Here is a 9,221-nt window from a genome sequence, read left to right as displayed (position 1 = left end):
TACCTAATTCCTTAACAAACTCCTCCTGCCTTTTTAATATTAATGATATCCTTTATTCTATGTAAATTTCTGTTACATAATTGCATCTTTACCCTATAAAAATCTATCTTGCTGTCTCTAAAGTTGCTGGTTCCTCTTTGAACTTAGCCCGATTCATGAGAGGCATCAATCTCAATAAATGCCTATTAGAGGTGGTCTGACTCTGAATTCTTTGAGACCATAGCAGACCATAAGAGAGTATTCAATATAAAACAAATTTCCATTTCAAGAAAACTGATATAATAAATAATACATAGTGTTTTCAAAGCTGCCCAGCTTTTCTTTGCTTCCTTGTTGGTTTTCTTCTATTTTCTTCTGTGCACTTTTTGCTTTATTTTTCCCCTCCCTCTACCCTAAAGAAGGTTATAATTAAATGTGGATATATATATATATATATGTAGATATATATATATATATGAATGTATATATGTATATATATAGTATATACATAGATATCTATAAACATACACACATATATACTTACACACACATATGATGATCATACTTTGCTTTTTTTCCCCCCTATCATGTTTCTCTGAAGGTGAACAGCATCTTCCTTCATAAGCATCTTCCTTGTTTTTCTAAATCAACCAGCTCATCATTTTCTACACCACAGCAATATTCCAACCAATCACATCCCATCTAAGAGGTTGTCTATGAAAGTTTTTTTCACCCCAATTTTCTGCATTCCTTTGATTCTTGGCTATATAGGTTTTATTTATACAAGAAAATTTTAATATAAAATAATTTGAATTGTCCTTTTAATACTTGTAATGTTAATGGAATAGGAAGATCTTCCCCCCTCCATTAATAGGTCCATGTGACCTGCTTTGAACACTGATGCAGCTCACAGAACTGAAGCAGAGCAGAGAGAGAGAGACAGAGAGAGTAGCAGCCTGAGTGGGCTAAGGAAGGAATTTGCCTAGGGGAACTTGTCTGCAGGGAGGACTAACAGAAAGAAGGCTTAAGATGTCAGTGCTCCCTTCATTAGTGATGAGTACCTTGTTAAATCTGACCTCCTGGTATCCTAATGATGTTCCAAAAGCATATTCTGGTTTTGCATTTGAGGAAGAGAGTTTGATATATTTTGCAAACCTACCCTGGAAATATGCAAGGATATTCATAGCAGCTGCTATGGGTAACACATTGGCTACAATACTTCAACAATGTAGCTTAAGGTCTGATACTGCTAATCTTCTTCCTTTACATCTTTTTCTCCTAGTTTCTTTGAAGTTCCTAACCTTGTGTTCTTCCAATTGAACTTTGATATTATTTTTTTCTCAGTAAAATAATATTTTAGGAATTTAATTGGGATGACATTGAATAGATAGATTAGTTAGGTTAAGCTGTCATTTAAAAAATTATATTGGCTTTACCTATGCGTGAAAAATAAATATTACTTTAATTATTTAGATCTTTGTATGAAAAGCATTTTATGTTTATGTTCATGTAGTTCCTGTGTCTGACAGATACATGCTCAGGTATTTTATACTGTCTAGGTATCTTAAATAGTCTATTGAACTGTATTGCTGATAGTGCTAATGGTGTAGTTTCTTTATTTTTCACTTTTGATTAAATCTCGTTTAACTTTGTCTGAGATCATGATTACTGTCCCTACTTTTTTTTACATACTAAATTCTGTTCCTGTCCTTTATCTTTGTGCATATCTCTCATTTTTATAATGTTTCCTGAAAGCATTCAAATTTTAATCTGCTCTGTTTCTTTTTTTATGTGTAAATTCATCCCATTCACATTCTAAGCTACAATTATTTGTTGTATGTTTTCTTCCTTCCTATATTTCCTCCCTATCCTTCTCAAACTACCCTATTCCTCCTGACTCCTCTTTTTTACTTCTACCTGTTACATTTCACCTACTTTTAGAAATGTCAGGAGCCAATGAAAGGTCAGTATAAATAAAGAACATGGGTAGTTTACTTTCATTTTGAAACCACTAACCACTATTAGGTTCAAATGGAAGGTCATTCCCCTAAAAGAAAAGAGCTGAAAAAATACCAAGCCCCAACAAAGGAGAGGCAGTTTTCTTCTATACCCCCTTTCCAGTCAGCCACAGGCAGCCACCCACATGGACAGCACTACCTGCCTCCTGTACCAGGATGCCTCCTTTTCTCTGTAATGCTGTCTCAAAACTTAGAGCCAGTCACTCTTCTTTTCACTTGTGAAAGCTATTTTTGCAGTTTTGTAATTCTATGGCACCTTTTCACTGATTTGAGGTGTCCAAGATACTATCCAAGTACATTTATAACTAGAAAATGAAATGATCTGTTATTCTATTTGAATGAGGGATTAAAGATGGAAACCAAGGGCTCTACTAGTACTCATGACTTACTAAAAGAACTAGAGGAAGGTCTCCAGTATACTGAGTGGACCCTTTAGAGGTGGTACCATCGATAGAACTCTGGACAGGGAGACAGGAAGATCAGAGTTAAAATCCAGCCTCAGATAACTTATTAGCTGTATGACCCTGGGCAAGTCATTTATTTGGTCTGCTTCAGTTTCTTTTTCTGTAAAATGGGGATAATAATAAATGGAGGTAGTTGTTAGGATCAAATGAGATATTTGTAAAGGTGCTTTGCAAACCATAAAATGTTATAAAACTGCTAGCTGTTATTAGTAATGACTTAGCTTACAAAAGTGTGGAGAGGTTTAGAAAACTGGTGGAACAAATTACTTCAATGAGATATGATCCATTAAAATACTGAAAAATAATAACTGTTTCTGAGCTATTCAGTCTTTTTGGCTTACTTATTAGTTTTCTGTATATGGTAGCCTGCTCTCTGTGAAAAAATAAAGCAGATTCTGCTTCATTTTTGTCTTTGTATTGGCAGAATCTAGAACAGTGTTTGGCACATAATAAAGGAGTTAATAAATGATTGTTGATTGATTGAGTGCCTATTAAGTACAAAGAACTGTGCCAGGAATTGTAAATTATCATCTATATTGTAGAGACTGTGAGCTGAAGAAAGGCCACATACACCTTTAGTAAATATTAACTATTGATAGATTTGCTTTTTTATTTTAAAAACACAAATGCTTTCAACCTCCTCTAAAATAATAAGGAAACAACTGGAGAGTCCAGAGGTAGAATAATGGAATTCTGTGCTGAAGATTTTTTTTTTAAGTATAACACTTCAGACACTGAGACAGGCTGTTTAGAAAAATCTTTTTAGATAATGAAATCTTTTTTTTCTGCCAGCTCTAAAACCATATGATACTGGTGGTTTCTCCCTGTGTACAAAGTTGATCCTAACCGGGATGTACATCCTATATTTTATTTAATAAGTTCTTTCAGGCTTTAAAACAAAGCCTTCTAACTATGAAGCTAAAGCAAGAGGTTTTATAAGTCCTACATTACATGATAGCTTACCAAGGAGTAAAGTGAATCTGGTATTTTATTGAACATTTTGGATTTCTATGCTGTTTGTTTTATTTTTGTTCTGTGTTCCAAAAAATTTCTTCCTTGTGATTCCAAATATGAAATGTGACATCTTCCCTAAAAAACAATCACTTTTCAAGAAAACACTTAAATGTTCTTTTCAGCTCCTTTCCTGTCCCAGTTTAGGCAAAGTCGTAATTCAAATAAAAACAGTCTCTGAAGGACAGGTGCAGTTTTCATAACAGCATTCAGATTGTGGTAAAGCTCATATGTGCCAGTCAGAAAAGCAGTGATTAAAATCCAAGAAAACACATAAGCATACTTAAAACGTGCCACTTTCTCCACTTTTTTTCATTACAATCTATCTATGTATATATACACATATGTATGTATGTATACATGCACATATATGTCCATTTTTCCATTATAATTTTCCTTTACATTCCATTCCTTATAAAGGAATTTTTTCTGTCTATTTAATTTTACAGTATTTGAATTGTTGAATTGTAAATATTGTAGCAAGTGAATGAAGTACTACATTATATGAATATGCATATGCTTCTTCAATTAGCTAGCTAACTGAAGGGGTGGTTTGGAGTGGAATGGATATAGTGTTGCCTCATATCTCATTTCTAACACTTACTAGCTGTGAGACCAAGGCCAAGTCACTTAACATCTCTGAGCCTCACTTTCCCCAATTTTAAAATGAGGGAATTGGACGGGATGACCTCCCTTCTACCTCTAAGCCTATGATTCCATGATCTTAACTTCTAGAATCACAAAGTCCTAAAGTTGGAAGAAACTAGAAAAATCCTCTAATTCATCCTTTAGGCAAAGCATGGATTTTCCCTATGATATTCCACATAGCTCATTCTCTTCTGGAATATTTCCAATGACAGGGAATGCATCACTGGACCTTTCAGTTAGGCTTAGCTCTATATATAGACAGAGAGTAAGAAACCATCAATGTTGTATGGTTTTAGAAGTTGCCAACAAGGCTTAATTACCCAAAAAGGGTTTCCTGAACAGCTTATCTTTTTTTTTTTTAAGCAATTGGGGTTAAGTAACTTGCTCAAGATTACATGGCCAGTTATTTCTGGGTGTGGTGCTAAGTGTCAGAGCCCGGATTTGATCCCAGGTCATCCCGACTCTGGGGCTGGTGCTCTTACTCACTAAGCCACCTGGCTGCCCCCGAACAGCTCATCTTAATGTCTGAAATTTTAACATTAGAACTTCATTCCTTTGGGTTATGGTATTATCTCTTATTAAGACAATGATAGCAACATTAGACCTAGACAAAATTGTGAAATTTTATTTTAATACCCTTCCGTCTTCCTCTTCAATTCCTTTCTCTCCCTTCTTTTTCCACTTCTCTGTAGCACTTGATACAACCTCCTGGAAAGCCCCTCCTCCCTAGATTTTTTTTTTCAAATACCATTCTCTTCTGACTTTCTTTCTGTCTATCCAACCCCTCCTCAGTCTCCTTTGCTGACTCTTCATCTGTGCTGTGTCCATTCATCCGGGGGGTGGGGATGGGGGCAGTGTGTCATCTAGGGCTCTGTCCTGGTCCTTTTTCCTCTCATTTGATGATTCATCAGCAACCATGAGTTCAATTATCATCTCTACCCAGAAGATTCTCTCAGATCTATATAATCAACCCAAATCTGTCTCCTAAGATACAATTCTACAATCACTAAATCATTATTGATTAGATAAATCTTATACCTCTCAGACTGGCTAAAATAATAGAAGGGGAAAATGATGGATGTTTAAGGGGATATGGAAAAATTGAGACATTAAATCAATTAGTGGAACTGTGAAGTGATCCAATCAGTTTGGAAAGCAATCTGGAATTATGCCCAAAGAGTTATAAAACTATGTATACCCTTTAACCCATCAATACCACTATTAGGTCTGTTTCCAAGCTGATTAGGGAAAAAGGAAAAGAACCTATGTATTCTAAAATATTTATAACAACTGTCTTTGTGGAGGCAAAGAACTGGAAATTGAGGGGATGCCCATCAGTTGGGGAATGGCAAGTTGTATATGATTGTGATAGAATACTACTATAAGTGTGTGCTATAAGAAATTATGAGCAGTTTGATTTTAGGAAAACATGGAAAGACTTGCATGAAATGATGAAGAATAAAACAAGCGTAACAAGAAAACATTGTATACAGTAACAGCAATATTGTTGGAAGAGTAAATGTGAATGACTAAGCTATTCTGATTTATGTGAATATTTGAATCAACTACAAAAGACCTATGAAGGAAGATGCTACATACTTTCAGAGAAAGTACTGATATGTAGAGCTATGTACTGTGTGTGTATGTGTATATGTACATATATATACATATATGTATACACTTATTGTTTGTATTCTCTAGTTGGCCTTCTCTAGTGCAGGTTTGGGAGGGAGGAAAGAAAACAGCTTGGAGCTCAAATATAACAAAAAATTATTTTTTAAGATTAAAACCCCTCTCATAAACTTTTCTATTACTGTCAAGGATACTACCATTACCTGAGCCTTCCAAGCCTGAGTGTCATTCTCAACTCCTCATATTCACCATCACTCACCCTCATTCTCATTTCTTTTCCTCTCCAATCACCTCCCTAGTTCAGGCCCTCATCACCTCTTTCCCGGACTATTGAAATAGCCTTATAATAGGCTATTGCCTATCCTTGGTCTTTGTCCACTCTAATCCATCCTCTATTCAGCTGCCAAGGTGGCTTTTTTCTAAATCCTAGGTCTAACCATGAAACCTCCTGCCCAATAAGTTCCAGTGGCTCCCTATGACTTCCAGGATCAAATATAAACACCTTTGCTAGGCATTAAAACTTTTTTTAAAGACCTCCCTCTTTCTACCTGTTTAATATTCTTATACTTCACTCCTCCTCTCCCTCCATATTTTCTATGATTTAACTACACTGGCTTACTTGATATCCCTTGCATGTAACACCCATGTTTCCATTTTTGTGCCTTTGATTATCCTCTATTCCTGGAAGGCTTCGACCCTCTCACCTCCACTCCATGGTTTCTCCAGATTCCTTCAAGACTCATTTCAAATCCTATTTCCTATAGAAGTCTTTTCCCAGTTCCCTAAAATGAAAGCACTTTCCCTTCTCATATTGCTTTACATTTATACTATATTTATCTTGTTTATACCTAATTATTTCCATGTTGTTTTCTCCATTCGAATGTGAATTCCATGAGGCCAGGGATTTGTTTTAGACCTTTTTTAAAATCCCCACTGTTTCAAACAGTGCCTGTTACATAGTATTAATAAATTAAGAAATGCTTGCCAACTAAATGACTCACTGACATCCTTTATGCCATTTCCCCAAAGCCTTGTTCTCATCTAGCTTTCAACTCATTCTCCCTAAGGTGTTATCATGACAAGGTGGGAATACTTTGTAGGGATATTTACATTTTAATAAAGAACTGACATTTCTGGTGCCTTGATAAATTGTAAGGGAGCTGTTTTGGGATAGGATGACTGATCTATATCCCTCAGCCAACTGATACCCTACTAGGAAAGGTAAGCTCCTATAAGTCATTTATCTACACATCAGTTCAACTCACCAGATTTCTCAGGTGCTATGTGCAAGACATTGGGCTAGACTTTCTGGATACAAAGCATCCTTATTCAAAGTATACCTTAGTTCCTAATCTTTAGGTATGTTAAGTTCAACAAAGGAATGAGTTATGCACAAATAAACAGTCCATGTTGAATAAGAAATACACCTAAGAGGAAGGAGATCACTTCAAGCAAAGTGAATTCATTCAACAGATTCTTTCCAAGTTGACCTGAACAGGTTTTGGTATGCTGAAGAACAGAAAAACAAAGCATGCTACCCACTTCCTCTTGGGGAGAGGAAGGAGGGAAATCTAATAAATGTGGACAGTGGTCTGGAAGACAAAGTTGGAACATGCCTGAAGAAAAGTTTCTCGGGCTTAATATTTTTTTTTTCCATCTTGCTTCTAGAACGTAAGGAAATATCCTCCTGACTATTCCATATTCTCATCTCCTTCCTTTTTTCAAACCTGCCAAACATAGCAACCTTATGTTGGCTCTAACACTTTGTCTACTAGTAAGTGAATTCTTGTAATGGGAATGCAAATTTGGAAGATCTTCCCTGCCCCTAGGCTAAAATGCACGTGAAGCCTGGGGTGGGAGGCTTGTTTTTCAGTAGATACTTCTTGATTGGCCAGTGAGTCAATAAGGTTGTTACATTCTATGAGCCAGGAGAAGGCTATATAAGCCCTGATGTGTAGCTTTGTTTTGGGACTCACTTTGAGAAGTGTTCTGTGATTTGATCTGAATTCTGGGAAGCTGTTGTTGAGAGTCCCCCAGCTTTGAAAAACCCAGATGTGGAAACCCAGATGTTGACTGGGTATGGATGTAATGGTAGAACAGTTTGGAAATCTGTCTACTTGATCTGTTTCTGTCTTGATAATTCTGTCTATATATTTTGAAGTTGGGGTGCTGACCTTTTTCCCCTGAATAAGGTAAACGATATGTATCTGACTGATTAAAGTAAACTTGTTAACCCATTTTGAGTTGCTTTCCTTTAACAAAGCAGATCTAAGAACCTGTGTGAGCAGCCACCCTGGAGACGCTGGGGTGCTTGCTGCTACAATTCTCCAAGATCAGTCTTATAATCACCCTTGAAGCAAGTCAGACAATTTTCAATATATCCATTTGGAGGGCAGAAGTTACATTGCAACAGAGGTCTTTGGTTCCCAGAAAATCGGTGATGTTTTCATTTTCATCTTTTGGGCAAATTCAATAGAAATTGAAGTGTGTATTTTCCTTCAAGAAAAGACTTCTGGAATTGTTTGTATTGCTGAAGTACTTGTCATTTGTAACTGCCAAATGCAGTTCTCAGGGTTTCCATTCTGGTTATTATTCAGTAGCACCTAGGGAATATTTCCTGAAAAGAAAATGGAAATTTCATAGAAATGGTGATGGTTGTTTTAAAGTCTATGCTCTGACCCTTGAAAATGCAGCTTGAAAAATATGGCATTTACAAGTTCATGTTAATTATTTTGCATCTGTCTAATCCACAACCAGCAGATGTAGCTATGCCTCCTGACAGCTTTTTTAGTCAAGTTGGCATTTGTTTTATGCTTCCTGTCACTGTATTAGGCAAAAATAGCTTGAGTCTGAAGTTCTTCATGGAGGAAAAGGGTCATTGTCTCTGTCTGTTGAGATCTTTTTGGATCTCAATATTACCATCCAGTGTTTTTACCATCCCTGCTCTGTGTCATATGCAAATTTGGAAGGCATGCATGGCTACTTTCATCCAGGAGTTTAATTAAAACCCTGAAGAGAACATGGTCAGGAACAGAACTTTGTACTTTTTTCAGGCAGTCCCCAACTTGTAATCATAGTCTCTTAAGAGCTGGAGAAGCCATCAGAGGGCTTCTAGTTTGACTCCCTACCTGAAGCCCAAGGCCTTTTCACCATATCCTTGAATGTTCTTCTCCTCTCTGGTGCTGCTATCATCCAGGTGTAGGCCCCTCAGCACCTCATGCCTGGACCATTAGAGCAGACTGCTGGGGGCTCTACCTGACCCTTCTCTCCCTACTCCAGTCCAGCTTCCACTCAGCCCTCATACTACAGTTCTGTTCATGTCACCTCCCCTCCTTAATAAATTCTAGTGACTCCCTATCACCTCCAGGATCAAATATAAAATCCTCTGTTTGGCATTCAAAGACCTGCATCCCCTCCCCCCACTCAAATTTTCCAGTCTTCTTACACTACCTCCATGCACTCTTTCATC

The sequence above is a fragment of the Petaurus breviceps genome, unplaced genomic scaffold (assembly GCF_028583685.1).
Source record: "Petaurus breviceps papuanus isolate PSGF00001 unplaced genomic scaffold, PetGlider_PUasm1.0 90808, whole genome shotgun sequence".
Classification (NCBI taxonomy): domain Eukaryota; kingdom Metazoa; phylum Chordata; class Mammalia; order Diprotodontia; family Petauridae; genus Petaurus; species Petaurus breviceps.
This window is presented reverse-complemented; position numbering follows the sequence as displayed.